At 39.7% G+C, this 19,066-nt stretch overlaps 1 long non-coding RNA gene across 1 annotated transcript; it reads left to right on the plus strand.

The window, feature by feature from the left end:
* Positions 1-14,859: 14,859 nt before the first annotated feature.
* On the plus strand, positions 14,860-17,738 carry LOC311598624. Its single transcript, XR_014779608.1, has 3 exons — positions 14,860-14,877; positions 16,634-16,707; positions 17,430-17,738. It is a non-coding gene; the product is annotated as an uncharacterized lncRNA (long non-coding RNA).
* The last annotated feature ends 1,328 nt before the right edge of the window (positions 17,739-19,066 follow it).

The raw sequence follows: 19,066 nt of genomic DNA on the forward strand, positions 1-19,066 counted from the left end.
ACAACAATGGAGGGGCCTTCAGGAGACTCAGTTCCAAGCCAGCCTTTGATCGTGAGTACATAATTCACAGTAATTGTGGAATGTTCATCCTTGTTTTTTCTCTGTACATTTAAATCTCCTTAATTTAGTGCACAGTTGTACTTAAACATAACATGATGTCAAAAAAAAAAAAAAAGACCCATAACTTAATGTCCTGTGAAAAGCTATTCACTACTTGCTAATACTTGTTGGAAGAAATGTAGGCTGCAATTCATCAGTCCATAATGCCAACTTTGATCTAGGAAATGTATAGTTGGATGGTTTCTGTCCTTGAATGGACAGTTAGTATTCCTTACCCACTTAAATGGAGGGTTTCTACACTACTGATGCCTGTGTGCCACTGAGAGTAGGTTTGGACCATCAGTGACCATGAGAAGGAAAAGCTGAGAGCAGCACTCTGAAAGGAAGGTGGAGGGAAGATGTCAGCAACTGGCTTTGTAGAGACACCCTCAGCTTTTTGTCCTTGCTAGTCACATGACCTAGATGTCTTAGAAGCCCGGTAACTAGAACCTTTATTATAGCAGCCTTGGGGACCTTGGGAAGAATCAAAATCTGGGCCCTCACCCTACATACTTTTGGGTTCTAAATACTTGAGTTGTAGAAACTTTTACAGATGACTTTAGCCTATATTGTGGTCTGATACCTGTTTCTTCAGAGAAAAGGAGGGATAGAAGAGACATGAACAGAGAAAATTCTGCATAACTAGAAGTATATGTGATCCTGTGCTGTTTACATTTCTCTTTGTTTTCAAAGGGAAGAGTCAGAAGAAGTATGATACCCCAGAAACTAAAAAAGAAGAGTGAAATCTTGGAAGGCAAGAGAAAAATCAAGGCCAAACTCAAAAACCAACTTGGTGGAACTATCAGAAGTCCTATGAGGTTGACCAGTTGCATCTTCCAAAAGCCTGTGTCTAGAATAACTTCCTACGCTGGGAATATCAGCGAGAGAAGGAAAGACCAACAGAACCTGGAGAAACCCCAGCAGTTGTGTGCTTTGAAGAGGTTGCAGGACGGTGGAGTCAGGAAAGGGGGATTTTTATGTCCATTGGATCCTACAAACTCTGTAAAACAAAGTGCACTGGCAATGCAGGATGGTGGGAATATCCAAAGTGGTCTTAAGTATCTGCACACTTCCTCAGAGTTCATCTCTGCCCACCGTCCATGTTTGGAAAAGGAACAAGGGGCTCCTCAGCAGTCCAGGGGTAACAATTCCAGTGTCTCTTCAGCTGTCACCATCTTAGTACAGAGGAGGGGTGACTACCTCAGATATCTAGAGAAAGGCCCAGAAGGTAAAGAGAGCCCAGAAGAGATTCGCTGATGCCTTAGAGGAAGACAGGCTTGCCAGACAGGCAGAGAACATGAGGGATTGAACAGAGGTGGGTTTTAAGAAAACTAAATAAAAAAAATTAGGAAAGCACATACTGTGGCCTCTGTAAGTTCTCCTTGAAGGAACTTTGTTTTACTTCTATGGATTTTTTATTTTAATTTATTAAAAAAAATTTCCTCTAAATTCCAATCAAGTCTCCTTCCCTCATTTCCTATTGGTCCCTCCCTCCATTCCTCCTCTCTGCTATTTTCTTTCCCTAGTCCTCAGAGAGGGAAACCCCTTCTCTTTTATCAACTGACTCCAGCCTATCAAGTCTCATCAGGACTGCCTGCATCCTCTTTTTCTGTGGCCAGGTAAGGTATCCAGCCAGTGGGAGGCGATCATAGTGCAGGCAACTGAGTCCATGGCAGGGAGTGCCCCTGCTCCCCTTAATAGAGGACCCATATGGAGACTAAGCAGCCTACTGAACACATCTGAGCAGGGCTTCTAGGTCCTGTTCATGCATGGATGCTTGTTTGTGCATCAGTCTTTGGAGGCTCTACTTGGCACATATTTTTTGGCTCTGTTGATCAGCCTGTGGAGATCCTTGCTTTCATCAGGTCCTTCTATTCTCCACAGGACTTTTACTCTCCATAGTATTCATCCATAGGACTTCCTGGATATGTGACAACATTCTGCTCTGATTCCCTTCTGGGTAGAGTATTTCAGAGGACAACTATGGGAGGCTCCTGTCCTGTACCCTCTATATTCTACTACATTCAGTGTCTATTCTACTTTTCCTTCTGCATGAGAGTGAATTATCTTCCCAAGGTTCCTCCTTGTTACTTAGCTTCTTTAGTCTGTGTATTGTAATAGGGCAATCCTTCATTGTATGGCTAATATTTGCCTACAAGTGAATACATACCATGCTTGTGCTTCTGGATCTGGTTCACTTCACTCAGTATCTTTTCCAGCCCCATCCATTTGCTTCCCGATTTCATGATGTCTTTGTTTTTTGTTGCTGAGTGGTAGGTCTTTGTGTAGATGTACCACAGTTTGTTTGTCCATTATTTAGTTGAGGGACACATAGATTCTTTCCAGTTTCTGGCTATGACCAATAACTCAGCTATGAACATAGTTTGCCCTTATTGTTGTATGGTGGAGCATCTAGTGGGTAAATGCCCAGGAGAGGTATAGATGGATCTTGTGGTAAATAGTATTCATTACATATATCACATAATTCTATGTATAAGAGAACTTCCCCAGTGAAAGAAGTTATACTCTTGTGTCTCTAATAGGTTTTTAAACTTTTAGAGAATATATTATTACTGTATTATTTCTTGACTCATTTGTTTACTGACCTTATACTTTTATTGAGCTCCTTGTGCTGAGGCTTAGGGAACACCTTGCCAACCATGCTTTGTGTTCTAGCCATGGGACTAAGAAAGTGAATAATAAGATATTGGAAACCACTCAGTATTGTTGGGTGCTAACTGGGAGTTTTGAGGCAGTAGATCGTGAGAAGGAAGCAAGTCTGTGGTTAATAATCCTGTTTTAATGGATACTTGATACTACTGACCTTGGGGGAGATTAACCAATGACTATTAGTTTATTTGGTTTTTATATGGGTTGTGGTAGTGTGTTTGTGTGTTTGTCTGGTTTAGATTTTTTTAAAGTGAAGTTAACTATGCCCTTTGTTATCCTTGGTGTAGTGTACTTAGCCTCTGTGAGTTGGCATTTTCCCTCTATTATCTTGTGTAGGGACTGATTTGTGGATAGGTACTGTTTTGATATTGCTTTTCATGGAATACCTTACTTTCACAATGAGTAGTAATTGATAGTTTTGCTGGGTATTATAGTCAGGATTGGCATCGGTGGTCTCTGGCTATGTCCAAGGCCTCTGTGCAGGCCTTCTGACCTTTTCTTCTCTTCACAAATGTCTGTTGTGATTCTGATGGGTTTGCCATTACATGGTACTTGGCCATTTACCTTTGTGGAGTTTAGTAAAGTTTTCTTTGTTCTGTATGGTTTGTGATTTGAGCATTTTGTGGCAAGGGATCTTTTATTCTCAAGATTTCTTAATGCCAGTCTTGGTGGCACACACCATTATTCCCAACACTACGGAGACACAGGAAGGAAGCTCACTCTGAGTTTGAAGCCTGCCTCATTTACTGTGACAGTGTTTTTTTTTATCTTTTCTTCTTCTTCTTCTTCTTCTTCTTCTTCTTCTTCTTCTTCTTCTTCTTCTTCTTCTTCTTCTTCTTCTCCTCCTTCTCTGTTTTTAGAAACAGGGTTTCTCTTGTGTCCTGACTGTCCTGTACTAGCTGGCAAAAGGCTGGCCTAAAATTCACAGAAAACTTCCTGCCTCTTACTCCTACTTGTTGGAATTAAACTATGCTCCACCAAGCCTGTCTTATTTAACCCAGGGATAATCTGTGTAACAGAGCCCTAGCTGTCCTGGACTCACCTTGCAGACCAGGCTGGTCTTGAACTCACAAAGATCTGGTTGCCACTGCCTATGGGCTGCTGAGATTAAAGTCCTATAAAACCACACCCAGTTTCCTTGACAGTCTGAACAGGCTTTGCTTTATTTGTGGGACGGATTACCTGGCAATTAAGAAACCTCTCTCTTTTTCTATATAGAAGGAGAATTAGATTGGAAAGACAGTCATTTGCAGCTACCCAAGGCCTGTCTGTGTCTCTGCAGTGGAGCCTTTAAGAACAAACTCTACAACCATGGAGGGGACTTCAGGAAACTCAGTTCCAAGCCAGCCTTTGATCGTGAGTACATAATTTACATTAATTGTGGATTGGTCATCCTTGTTTTCTCTTTCTACTTAAAGCTCCCTATGTTCATGCACATTTGTCCTTTAAAATAAAATTATCTCAAAAAAGATAACTTGGTGTCCTGTGAAAGGTGCTATTTGCTAATACTATTTGGAAGATATGTAGGATGTAATTCATCAGCCCATAATGACAACTTTACTCTATGATATGTATTTCTGCAAGTTTTTGTCCTTCTCTGGACAGTTAGAGCACTTGCCCAAACTGGAATGTAGGGCATCTACATTAGTGATGCCTCTGTGCCACTCAGGTTAGATTTGGAACATCAGTGACCATGAGAAAGAAAAGCTGAGAGATGCAGCCTGACAGGAAGATACAGGAAATCTGTTTGCAACTGGCTTAGTAGAGACAGACATGCCCAGCTTTTAATCTTCCCTAGTCACATGACCTAGATTAATTAGAAGTCTCATAACTAGAACCTTCATAACACAAGCCTTGGTACCTTGGTGCAGATTCAAAATATGTTGCCTCTTCCTCCATATTTTTGTGTCCTAATATTTGAGTTTTAGAAACTTTCACAGAGAAGTTTACTCTATACCTTGATCTAAGAGTTGTTTCTCTTGAGAAAATGGTGGAAAGATCAAACAAAAACTCTCACAATTGTGTATAACTAGTAGTATATGAGATCCTGTGCTGTTTATATTTCTCCTTGTTTTCCAGGGGAGCACTCAGAAGAAGCATGATACCCGAGAAACTACAAGAGAAGAGAGAGCCTTTGGAAGCCAAGAGAAAGTTCAGGGCCAAAACCAAAACCAGAACCTGACTTGGGGAAACTACCAGTGGTCCTATGAGGTTGACCAGTTGCATCTTCCAAAAGCCTGTGTCTAGAATAACTTCTTACCCTGGGAATATCACCATGAGAAGGAAAGACCAACAGAACCTGGAGAAACCCCAGAGGCTGTCTGCCTTGGAGAGGTTGAATGACTCTCAGTCTGGAGACAGGAAAGGGAACTTTTTACATCCACTGGATCCTAATACTCCTGTAAACCAAAGTACACTGGGAATGGAAGATGAAGCCAATGGTGTGAAGGATCTGCATACTTCTTCAGAGTTCAGACCTGCCCAGCGCCCATGTTTGGAAGAAGAGCAAGATGCTCCTCAGCAGTCACTATCTTTCTACATTCCAGGAGTATCAATGCCAATGTCTCTTTAGCTGTCACTATCTTATGACAGAAGAGGAGTGACTACTGCAGACATCCAGAAACAGGCCCTGAAGGTGAAGAGAGCCAGAAAGAGACTGGCTAGGGCCCTCGAGGAAGACAGGCTTGCCAGGCTGGCAGAGAACATGAGGGAGTGAACAATGATGGGTTTTCAAAAATCTACATTTTAAAAGTTTTCAAAGCACATATTGTGGCCTTTGTAAGTTCTACTTGAAGTGTTTTTATCTGACTTGTATGTAATTTTATATCGATTTATTAAAAAATATTTGTCTAAGAGCCAATCAAGTCTTCTTGCCTGATTTCTTTCTTTTCCCACCCTCTGTCCTTCCTCTCCCCTATTTCCTTTCCCTAGTCCTCAGAGAGGGAGAGCCCTTCTCCCTTATCAATTCACCCCAGTCTATCAAGTCTCATCAGGACTTCCTGCATCTTCTTTCTCTGTGTCCTGGTAAGAGAATTTGCAAGGAGGAGGTGGTCATAGGGCAGGCAACTGAGTCCATGGCAGGGAAAGCCCTGATCCCTTAACAAGGGACCCTTATGGTGATTGAGCTGCCTATTGACTACATCTGAGCATGGGTCTAGGTCCTCTCCATGCATGGTTGTTGGTTGGACATCAGTCTTTGGGGACTTCACTGGTACAGACATTTTGGCTCTCTTGGTACCCTGTGGAACTCCTTTCCTCTGTGGGTCCTGCTATTCCTTGATTCATCGGTGGGACTTCCTGTACTCTATCCAAATTGTGGCTATGTGAGCAAGATTCTGCTCTGATTCCCTTGTGGGTGGAGTATTTAGGAAGACAGCTATGGAAGACTCCTCTTCTGATCCCTCTATTCTACTGCACACACTGTTTATTCTACTTTCCCATCTGAATGACAGTGAATGATCTAGCAAGTTTCCTCCTTGTTACTTAGCTTCTTCAGATGTGTGTGTGTGTGTGTGTGTGTGTGTGTGTGTGTGTGTGTGTGTGTGTGTGTTGCAATTTTGAGATCTTCAACTTATGGCTAATATCTGCTTATAACTGAGTGTATACCATGCTTGTTCTTCTGTGTCTGGTTCACTTCACTCAGCACCTTTTCTAGCCCCTTCTATTTGTCTAAGGATTTCATGATGTCTTAATTTTTGTCAGGTGAAGAGCAGTAGTTCATTGTGTAGATGGACCTCATATAACAATATTCATTATGTGGTTGAGGTTCATCTAGATTGTTTCCACTTTCTGGCTATTTCCAGTATTTCAACTATGAAGAAAGTTGAGCAAATGCCCTTATTGTATGGTGGGGCATCTAGTAAGTATATGTCCATTGGAGGCATAGATGGATCTTTTGTTTGAGAAACCACCAGATGGATATCCAAATTATTTGTACCAGGTTGCACCCCACCAGGAATGGAGGAATGAGTTCCTTGTGCCACATTCTCTTCCAGCTTGTGCTCTCACTTGAAGCTTTTATCTTCATAATTCTGATAGGTATAAATTGGAATATGAGATTTGTTTTGATTTGCATTTTCCTGATGGCTAAGGATGTTGAGCAATTGCATGCTTCTCACCCATTAGATATTATTCTGTTGAGAATTCTCAGTTAAGAACAATACCATATTTTTTTTTTTTGGCTTTTCAAGACAGGATTTCTTTGTGTAGCCTTGGATGTCCTGTACTTGCTGTGTAGACCAGGCTGGCCTCGAACTCACAGCAATCTGCCTGCCTCTGCCTCCTGAGTGCTGGGATGAAAGGTGTATGCCAACACATCCAGCCATACCACACTTTTAATTGACTTATTTGGTGTGTTGTGGCTCTTTTGAAAAAATTGTTTTTATCTATTTTGGATATTATCTCTCTTTGATATACTGTTGGTAAAGATCTTTTCCCAGTTTGCATGCTGTTTTTTTTTTAAATGTGCCCATTGCTCTATAGAATTTCTCCATTTCATGTAAACCCAATCACTAATTATTGATCTTAGATAGGTCAGTGTTCTGTTCAGGAAGTTGTCTCCTCTTCCAATGACTTCAAGGCTCTTCCCAAATTTCTCTTCTACTAGATTTCCTGTTTCTAGTTTCACATTAAGGTCCTTGATCCACTTGTATTTGAGTATTGTGCAGTGTGACCAATATGGATCTATTTGCATTTCCTAAGAGTAGACATCCAGTTAGACCAGTATCCTTTCTCTAAGATGCTACTTCTTTTCCTTTCTATGGTTTTACCTTGTTTGTCAAAATCAAGTGTCCTTAGGTGTGTCACTTTTCTTGGGTCTTGAATTTGATTCCATTATCCCACCAGTCTGTTTTTATGCAATCCCCACACATTTTTTTAAATCACTGTTGCTCTATAGTACAGCTCCATATCAGTGATGCAGAACCTCAGAACGTGAGAGTTGTTCTATCAAGGTCTCTAAACAATAATTGTGTTACTATTTTGATGGGAATTCCATTGAATCTGTAGCTTGCTTTTGTGAAATTGTCCATTTTTACTCCACTAATCCTACTGATCCCTGTGATTGGGAGATCTTCCCATGTAGTGACAAATTCTTCAGTTTTTTTCAGAGTCTTTCAGTTGCTTGGTAAGAGTCACACCAAGGGCTTTATTTCATTTTTGGCTATTGTTAAGTGTGTTATTTCCCTAATTTCTTTCTCATCCCATTTGTCCTTTGTATACATGGTAGCTAATGATTGTTTTTAGTTAACTGAATCCAGGCACTTTCCTCAAGGTGTTTTCATCCATAGGAATTCTCTGGTAGAATTTTTGGAGGCACTTCTGAATACTATCATCCTGAATAGTGATGCTTTGACTTCCTCCTTTCCAATTTCTATCCCCTTGATCTCCTTTAGTTGTCATTGATCTAGGTAGAATTTCAAATACTATATTGAAGAGATTTGACAGAGTGGACAACCTTGACTTTTCCCTGATTTCAGTGGGATTGCTTTTATTTTCTCTCCATGTAGTTTGAAGTTGGGTAGAGGCTTGCTGTATATTGTCTCCACTAAGTTTAGGTATGTGCCTTCTGGCTTTAATACCTATTAGATTTTTGGCATGGGTCAGTGCTTGATGCTTCTCTAGTATGCAAGGAAATGATCATGTTTTGGTTTTTCCTTTTCCCAGAATTGTTTGTATGCTTGATTACCTAGATTGGTCTCTGCCTATTTAACCACACCATCATGACTGGTTTACATGCTGATAGGTCAAAGTGCATGATACTTTTTCTATTTCCTTTGGTTGGGCTTGTGAGTATTTCATTGAGTATTTTTCCATCCATGTTCATGAGGAATATTGGTCTAATATTCTCTTTTTTATTTGCATATGTGTTTGTTTAGGGTTTTTTTGGTTATATTTTGGTTTGCCTATTTGTTGTTACTGTATCTTTATTTTTGAAGGTTTCAGACTGGGTTTCTCTTCTTCATTTTTGTGCCAGATGCTTCTCTTTAGACCTGAGGGGGTTCAAACTCACAGAAATGTGTCTGTTTTTTCTCCCCAAGTGCTGGGATTACAGTTATATGCCCCTACATCTGGCTGCCTTTTGATTTGTCAAGACAAGGTCTGTGGAGGTAACCTTGGTTGCTCTGGATCCAAGCCTCTGCTTCAGAGGGCTTGATTGAAAGCCATATGCCAGTACCACCCAGAACTTCTCATATGTTTAAAATATAAATGTACAGTGATGATGATATACCCAACTCACTCTTTTCCAGCTCTTTTTTAAAAAGTGTATGAGCATTATATTTTTTATTTAATTAATGAATTTAGGATTTTTGGTGCAGGGCTTCTTTGTGTTGTTTTGAGAGCCCTGGACTCCATTCAGCACACAAGGCTGGCTGGAAAACCAAAGATATCTTCTAGCCTCTGCTCCCCAAACACTAGGCTTACAGGTGTGCACCACCACTGCCCAGCTTGGGTAGTAATATTTTAGAATGTAGTATTTTCAGTTTGGATTGAAATATTCTGACATATAATTCTTGTTAAAATCACCTTGAGGTCAGCTATGATCCAAAGTAGGACTCTATGACAGATGCAAAAGCAACCAACAGAGCAAAGGAAATGCCTTCTCTTATAGCATTGGGATGAAAAGGTCCATATATTTATTTAGTAATTAAATTAGTAAAGCTACTAGGTGGGTTACAAAGCCTTACCTTAGGCTAGACAGGCCTGGCCAGCTTGAATCTAATCTTTTAACCCTTCCTCCCATGTGATCACTACTTGATAGGTGTTGGGCTTCTTAAAGAGTATACTAAATATCATGTAAACTGGAAGTCTGATTGTCAGAAGCCTAGAAAGGGCGAGAAGCTACAGCATGTTGTTTGAAATGAAAATCCCAAACACTCTTTTATCAATAAAGACTCAAGAGCCAGATTCTGGGGAAGAAAACTTGCTAACTTGGAGGGGCAAAGATAGTATCAGGTGATCCCTACTCAGTGTTCTTTCCTATGGAAAAGGCCCTGAAGGCTCACTAGCTCATCAGTCACCCAAGGAGATCAAAGTCAGAAAGACCCATGCTAGCTTAAAGTCCAATAAGTCAAAGGCAAAGGAAGTAAAGACCTCAAAATCTAAAAGCTAAAGCTCCTTTTACTTCTCTATCATGTCACAAATAACTGTTCACTCAAAATCCATCCTATTCTTTATCCCTGTCAGGTGGTTTCTTCCTCTGCCTCGTGACCTAGGGCTAACTTTATTAAATCTAGTGTGCTGAAAACTCTTGGATTAAAGCTGTGTGCTAGGGCTCAAGGCCCCAAACAAAAGATTGATTTTTACAATTCATTGTCTCAACGCTCACAATGGAATCAAATATCCCACAAGGGCATAAGGAACACAACAACTTGGTAGTGCTATGTCTACCATCTTACTTGTACTATTGGAATATTAGGTTGTATGGGAGAAAAAAGGGGGCACTTTACCCAAAATTGTTCAATTTCAAGTCATAATTTCATTTATTTTTAAGATTATATGCTTTATTTAGTGAGCATGGGAAGAGAAGGAAAGGGAGGAGAGGTATTCCAAGGGAGAAAGAGACAGAGACAGAGAAAGAGAGAAAGAGGTAGGAGAGTAAGAGATCAAGAGGCAAGAATCTCAAACCCCAATCTAATTATGGTTTTGCTCTGTTAGTCTTCAGGAATAATGTACCCTGAGTGGTTCTCTGGGGTTTGATACTGAGTCTTTAACTTGTTACCATGTGTGGTCATGAAAGGAGACCAACATGCTGCAGCTGTCTGCCCTTGTCTTGTTTGTTTTTCTGAAACTCAATTAATGTTTCCATTTTAACTACAGGTCCAAGATTTCTTTCATGTGACGGTAGTTTGAATCCATAAAGGTATTATGGATGTTGTCATATCTATCATGTCTTTACACTTCTATACTAGCTGTGCCTTGAAGGGTTCGAGGCAGGCAGGTCTCTAAGCTGAAGCCATCCTGGTCTACAGAGTGAGTTTTACAACAGGCAGGGGTATAGATAAAAGTTGTCTCCAAAAACAAAATATGTATATAATTTTAAGTTGGATTAAGGGAAAATAAACCTCGAGGCTCGCTAGTGGATAATATGTTATATTATTATATAAGCATGTTTACAAGGACAGAAATGAGTTTTCAATTTATGAAATAGCAATTTTTGTGTTAATACATAAACATTTACTTTTGTTTGTTTTGCTTTGTTTTTTTGAGAAAGGGTCTCACTGTGTAGCTCTGGCTGATCAGTTTAGAGATCTGACTTTCTCTCCACAATGCTTAGATTAAAGGAGTGCACCACCACACCCAGCCCTGATGACAGAGGAACAATGCCACTGTCTCTTCAGTTGTTACCATCTTATGACAGACTAGCAGTCACCACTGCAGACATGGGGCATGTGAAGAGAACCAGGAAGGCACTAGCTGAGTCCTTGCAGGATTTGCCAGTATGTTTGTGTCCGAGCAGCATGTAAATTTTTTCCACTGCTGTTGCTCTGTTGTACATCTCGAGATCAGGGAAGCAGAAAACTTTGGAAGAAATCTCAAAGAACCTCGAGGCTCGCTAGTGGATAATATGTATTATTATTATATAAGCATGTTTACAAGGACAGACATGAGTTTGCATTTTGTGAAAGAGCAACTTTTGTTTTAATACATAAACATTTACTTTTGTTTTGTTTGTCTTTTGAGAAAGTGTCTCACTATGGAGTTCAGGCAGGTCAATTAGAGATCTTACTTTCCACAATGCTGAGATTAAAGGCGTGTACCACCACACCCAGCCGTGATGAACATATTTTATCCTCTACATTTTTATCTTCTACAGAAAATAGTCAGCTTGGTATGGTTGTACAGCTTGTGAGTTCTAATTCAACCTGATCTCCATAACAAGTACCGGTCTTAAAATTTATTTTAAAAAACTATATTGGAACAGTTTGTCTTCTTTTATAGATATTTGGAGATGTTGAACTATTGACAAAAATAGAAGCACTTCTGATGAAAAAAAATTCATTGAGATAATGGCGCTTCTGATTAGAGTAGTAGTGTCTTTATAACAGATACATAGACCAGAACATTAAATTGTTCTTTGTAAACAAGTTTATGGTTGTTGCTTTGTTCCTCTTTTTCTTTTGGACACAGAGTTTCTTTGTGTAATGGTTTTGGCATTTCTCAAACAAGCCCTGTAGACCAGGCTGGCCTCAACTCAAAGAGATCCAGCACCCTTAGCCTTCCCTGTCCTGTGATTAATGGAAGGTTTATCTTCTTTAAAGTATATAATTGACCACAAAGAAATTAAATACATAGTGATTTTTAAATTATTTCTTGTTAAATATAGAATTGTGAGTTTCACTGTGAAATTTGGAATCATAAGTTAGTCATGATCTCTAGAGAAACAGACCTGGGAAGATGACTGTATAACAAAAGGGACACTTATTAGATTGGATGACATGATGTGGTCTAATTAGTCCATCAATGGCTGTCTCAGCACCAGGATGACCAGAATCCAACAACTCTTCATTCCACGAGGATGGATGACTCTACAGTACTAATATTGGCCTGGAGTCTTGGAGGATTTCTGGATAGCTAATTGCCAACAGTGTGAGAGAGAATTCTATGAAGTTGAATTTCACATGAATCATAGCATTAAGATAGACAAAATGGCAGGCATGAGTGAGGACATGCAGAAAAACCTGAAGCTTCTTCAATTTCATGTGGACTGCCACCAAAAGAGGGACCCAGATCCACAGTGATTCTTCCTACTTCACTTCACACAATTAAGGAAATATCTTTCTCTGCCATGTGTGGTGGAACATGCCTTGGATCTCAGAACATGGGAAGCAGAGGCAGATCTTTGAATTGGATACTAGTATAGTCTACACAGCTAATTTGACAAAAGTCAGAGATACATAACAGAGACCCTGTCTCAGAAAGAATTAGTGACAGAGACATACAGAGAGAGAGAGAGAGAGAGAGAGAGAGAGAGAGAGAGAGAGAGAGAGAGAGAGAGGGAGGGTGAGAGGGAGCGAGGGGGAGGAGGGAGGAAGGGAGAGAGAGAAGGCACAAAAATTCCTTAGCTGGCTATCCAAAACATTCTATTTTTAATCAAGACTCTCAATCTCACTAATTTCCTTTCAAGTTATTATCACTTCATCAATTGAAGGGTCTATGATAAGCCTTGTCTCATCAATCTAACAACAGTCAAATAGACAGAAGGTTTAAACAACACTGGAAATATGCCCTGTCTTAAAAAATGAGATTGTACAGGTGAATTATGCTAATATTAAACATTCCACCTGAGGGTGGGGTCATCAGATCTCTATATAAAAGCTGGAGAAGGGTAAAACTCAGTCAGTTCAGAGGCCCTAGGAGGTGGTTACGCAGTGAAGCCCTTCTTCAAGTTAGGGCTGTTTTCCAGAGAAATCAGAAGGCACAGCATCTCTGAAGCAAAGGGCAAGCTTTGATAAGACCAGGGATCTGGAGGTGAGTGGAAATCCTCAGTCCATGCATTTATACTTTCTCCAAGTCCAGGAATTCTCATATGGAAGTTCTTGTGATAGTTAATATAGAGAATGCTCTTATTTTCAGTTCAGTATCGAGGTACAAAGTTTTAATATATTGTAATTTTAAAATTGAGATGACTATGGTTTCCTCACTTATTTTATGATAATTGTGGATCTAATTTTGTAATGTATGGAGATACCTTATATTATGACTTTTAGCATGGTATCTATACTTAGTGTTCATTATAGAAATCACATAATGCCTTATATATTAGATATTCTACCAGAAAACATTATATTCTTGTGTTTCAAATATGTTTTTAACTAGTTAGAGACTATTTTATTAGTGTATTGATTTAGGACACATTTGTTTAATGATATTATACTTTTAATGATCCACTTTGCTGGAGACACAGTTCATGAATGATTTCCCTAGCATGTATTCATTTCTAACTCTAGCACTAAGAAAGTAAATAAAAAGACAATAGAATTGACTCAGTGTTGCAGGAGCTATATTGAGAGGTTGCAACAAGAGAATTTTGAGTTTGAAATAAGCCCATCCTTAACAATCCTGATTTTCACTCCATTCAAAGAGTTGAAGGTACATTCATTATTTATGTCCACCTGATGTAATCAATATTTTGGAATGGATTTTTAAATAATGCACCAATTGGTAGTCTTTACATTGGATACTTAAAAATAACTGTCAGTCTTATTCTTCAGTACTAAGAAGTTTATACGGCATTGTTATCTGGTAGGATTCAAGGTTAATACAACTTATTATTTGCATCCTCTTGTGCCTGTTGAGGCTTCATTGGTTACATGCTGTATGGTCAGATTTACAGAAAGTTCTGTGAGGAGATGAGAAGCAGGTACCAGCCATTAATCCTAGAACTCCAGAGGTAGAGACACCCAAATCTGTGTGATTTTGAGACTACCTAGGTCTACAAAAGGATTCCAGGACAACCAAGGATTTACACAGAAACCCTGGGTAAAAAAACAAAACAATTTTTCAAAAGAACCTGGGTGTGGTGGCACACGCCTTTAATCCTAGCAGTTGAAAGGCAAAGGGAGCTGGATCCCTGTGAGGTCAAGGCCATCATGGTCTACAAAGCCAATCCAGGCAGCCAAGGCTACACAGAGAAACCCTCACTGGAAAGAGAGACAGAGGGCAGCGGGGGAGGAGAGACAGAGAGATAGAGAGAGCTGATAGGTAGAAGACTCCTTACTCGTGTGTCCAGAAGGTTAGATTTTTAATTTCACCCATTCTCCTCATCACAATTACTTATTAAAAATGGCTACCCCTCAGGCATCTCACAACAGCCAAATACCCAATGGCAAAACCAACCCTGAGGGTGTGCCCAGGGCATTAAAGAAGGAGATTACACAAGGTAATCTAATTATGATAATACCAATATACTTGGCCTTAGGGTGTGGCCTTCAGTTCTCTATATAAAAGCAAGAAGCAAAAAACCCAGTCCAGAGGCCCTAGGAGGTGGTTACACAGTGGAGCCCTTCTTCAAGGTACAGCTGTTGTGCAGAGAGATCAGAAGGCACAGCCTCTCTTAGGCAAAGGGCAGACCTTCCAGCAAGCTTTGATGAGACCAGGGATCTGGTGGTGAGTGGAAATCCTCAGTCCATTGATTTATACTTTTCCCAGTCCAGGAATTCTGATATAGAAGTACTAGTGATTGTTAATATAGAGAACGCCCTTATTTTCAGTTCACTATGGATCTACTAAATTTTAATCTATGATAACCTTAAAGCTTAAGATTATTACAGTTTCTTTACTGATGCTATGCCCCTTATGAATCTAAATTTGGAAGCTATGGAGGTAGCTGATAATCTGATTTTTAACATGAAATCTGTAAATAGTATTCATTGTATATATCACATAATTCTATGTATAAGAGACCTTCCCCAGTGAAAGAAGTTGTACTTTTGTGTTTCAAATAGGTTTTTAAACTTTTAGAGAATATATTATTACTGTATTATTTCATGACACAATAGTTTACTGACCTTACACTTTTATTGAGCTCCTTGTGCTGAGGCTTATGAACACCCTGCCTACCATGTTTGTGTTCTAGCGATAAGACTAAGAAAGTGAATAATAAGATATTGGAAACCACTCAGTATTGTTGGGTGCTAACTGGGAATTTTGAGGCAGTAGATCGTGAGAAGGAAGCAAGTCTGTGGTTAATAATCCTGTTTTAATGGATACTTGATACTGCTGACCTTGGGGGAGATTAACCAATGACTATTAGTTTATTTGGTTTTTATGTGGGTTGTGGTAGTGTGTTTGTGTGTTTGTCTGGTTTAGATTTTTTAAAAAGTGAAGTTAACTATGCCCTGTGTTATCCTTGGTGTAGTGTACTTAGCCTCTGTGAGTTGGCATTTTCCCTCTATTATCTTGTGAAGGGACTGATTTGTGGATAGGGACTGTTCTGATATTGCTTTTAATGGAATACCTTATTTTAACCATGTGTAGTAATTGATAGTTTTGCTGGGTATTATAGTCAGGATTGGCATCAGTGGTCTCTTGCTATGTCCAAGGCCTCTGTTCAGGCCTTCTGGCCTTTTGTTCTCTTCACAAATGTCTGTTGTGATTCTGATGGGTTTGCCATTACATGGTACTTGGCCAATTACCTTTGTGGAGTATAATAAAGTTTTCTTTGTTCTGTATGCTTTGTGATTTGAGCATTTTGTGACAAGAGGATTTTATATTCTCAAGATTTCTTAATGCCGGTCTTGGTGGCACACACCTTTATTCTCAACACTAGGGAGGCACAGGCAGGAAGCTCAATCTGAGTTTGAAGCCTGCTTCCTTTACTGTGACAATGGTTTTTTTTATCTTTTCTTCTTCTTCTTCCTCTTCTTCTTCCTCTTCTTCTTCTTCTTCTTCTTCTTCTTCTTCTTCTTCTTCTTTTCTTCTTCTTCTTCTTCCTCTTCGTTTTTTAAAACAGGGCTTCTTTTGGGTCCTGACTGTCCTGTACTAGCCGGTAAAAGGGTGGCCTAAAATTCACAGAAACTGCCTTCCTCTTATTCCCAGTTGCTGGAATTAAACTGCTCTACCAAGACTGTCTTATTTAACCCAGGGATAATCTTTATAACAGAGCCATAGCTGTCCTGGACTCCCTTGCAGACCAGGCTGGTCTTGAACTCACAAAGATCTGGTTGCCACTGCCTATGGGCTGCTGAGATTGAAGTCATATAAAACCACACCCAGTTTCCTTGACAAACTGAACAGGCTTTGTTTATTTATGGGAGGAATTACCCGGCAATTAAGTTACCTTTCTCTTTTTCTATATAGAAGGAGAATTAGATTGGAAAGACAGTCATTTGCAGCTACCCAAGGCCAGTCTGTGTCTCTGCAGTGGAGCCTTTAAGAACAAACTCTACAACCATGGAGGGGACCTCAGGAAACTCAGTTCCAAGCCAGCCTTTAATCGTGAGTACATAATTCACATTAATTGTGGAATGGTCATCCTTGTTTTCTCTTTCTACTTAAAGCTCCCTATGTTCATGCACATTGTACTTTAAAATAAAATTATCTCAAAATGTATAACTTGGTGTCCTGTGAAAGCTGCTTTTTGCTAATAGTATTTGGAAGAAATGTAGGATGTAATTCATTAGTCCATAATGACAACTTTAATCTATGATATGTATTTCTGCAAGTTTTTGTCCTTCTCTGGACAGCTAGTGTTCTTGCCAAAACTTGAGCGGAGGGCTTCTACACTTGTGAGGCCTGTGTGCCACAGAGGGTAGATTTGGAACATCAGTGACCATGAGAAAGAAAAGCTGAGAGATGCACCTTGACACGAAGACAGAGGAAATCTGTTGGCAACTGGCTTAGTAGAGACAGACATGCCTAGCTTTAATCCTCCATAGTCACATGACCTAGATTAATTAGAAGCCTCATAACTAGAACCTTCATAATGCAAGCTTTGGTACCTTGGTAAAGATTCAAAATATGTTGCCTCTTCCTCCACATTTTTGTGTCCTAATATTTGAGTTTCAGAAACTTTCACAGAGAAGTTTCATCTATACCTTGATCTGAGAGTTGTTTCTCTTGAGAAAATGGAGGAATGACCAAACAAAAATTCTGACAATTGTATATAATTAGTAGTATATGAGATCCTGTGTTGTTTACATTTCTCTTTGTTTTCAAAGGGAACACTGAGAAGAAGCATGATACCCGAGAAACTACAAGAGAAGAGAAAGGCTTTGGAAGCCAAGAGAAAGTTCAGGACCAAAACCAAAACCAGAACCCGACTTGGGGTAACTACCAGTGGTCCTATGAGGTTGACCAGTTGCATCTTCCAAAAGCCTGTGTCTAGAATAACTTCTTACCCTGGGAATATCACCATGAGAAGGAAAGACGAAGAGAACCTGGAGAAACCCCAGCAGCTGTCTGCTTTGGAGAGGTTGTATGACCTTCAGTCTGGAGACAGGAAAGTGAACATTTTATATCCACTGGATCCTAATACCAATGTAGACCAAAGCCCACTGGGAATGCAGGATGAAGCCAGTGGTGTTAAGGATCTGCACACTTCCTCAGAGTTCAGCCCTGCTCAGCATCCATCTTTGAAAGAGGCTCCTCAGCAGTCACTATCTCTCTATTGTCCGGGAGTAACAAGGCCAATGTCTCTTCAGTTGTCACCATCTTATGAGAGAAAAGGAGTGACTACTGCAGACATCCAGAAATAGGCCAGGAAGGTGAAGAGAGCCAGAACGAGACTGGCTGAGGCTGTGGAGGAAGATAGGCTTGCCAGGCTGGTGGAGAACATGAGGGAGTGAACAGAGATATGTTTTCAGAAATCCACATTTTAAAAGTTTTCAAAGCACATATTGTGGCCTTTGTAAGTTCTACTTGAAGTATCTTTATCTGACTTGTATGTAATTTTATATTGATTTATTAAAAAATACCTGCTGTAAGAACTAATCAAGTCTTCTTGTCCAATTTCTTTCTTTTCCCACATGCCCTCCCTCCTCTCCCCTATTTTCTTTCCCTAGTGCTCAGAGAGGGAGAGCCCTTCTCCGTTATCAATTAACCCCAGCCTATCAAGTCTCATCAGAACTTCCTGCGTCCTCTTTCTCTGTATCCTGGTAAGGGATCTTGCAAGGAGGAGGTGGTCCTAGTGCAGGCAACTGAGTCCATGGCAGTGAAAGCCTCTGATCCTTCAACACATTTATTATTACTGATATTTGTATGAAAACTGAATCTGTATCATATACCAATCTGGGTTTTAAATTTCTCATCTCTTTTTTTTCAGTTATATTGTATTTTTCAGCTTGTTGTTATTTATAGTGAGCTCTACCACAGCTAGAGCTACAAGATAAATTTTATCTGAAAAAAATTATCCTGAACTCAAAGTATATAATTTGCCTTCAAAGAAATTAAATACATTATTAGTTTTAAATTGGTGCTTGAACATTTTAGAAGAGGGGGTATCAATGTGACATTTGGAACCACATAAAAGTCAGAGATACTAAAGGAAAAAATCTTATAAGATACTATAAAACAAAGAAGCCACTTATTAGACTGGATTACAGGATATGGTCTAAGTAGCCCAGCAATGGCTCTCTCACAACCAGAAGTCCAACAATCATGTAAGTGTTAAGCCCACACATTGGATGACTCTACAGTACAAATACAGACCTGGAGGCTTTCTGGATAGATAATTGTCTCCAGTCTCTGTTAGAATCCTGCTGAGGTCGGATTTTGTATTGTTCCTAGCAGTAACATACAATAAATGGAAGTCATGAGGGAGGGAAAGCAGAAAAAGCAAAAGCTTCTTCCATGTCAT

Source organism: Acomys minous (assembly GCF_964271855.1).
Source record: "Acomys minous genome assembly, chromosome: 5".
In the NCBI taxonomy this organism is placed as follows: domain Eukaryota; kingdom Metazoa; phylum Chordata; class Mammalia; order Rodentia; family Muridae; genus Acomys; species Acomys minous.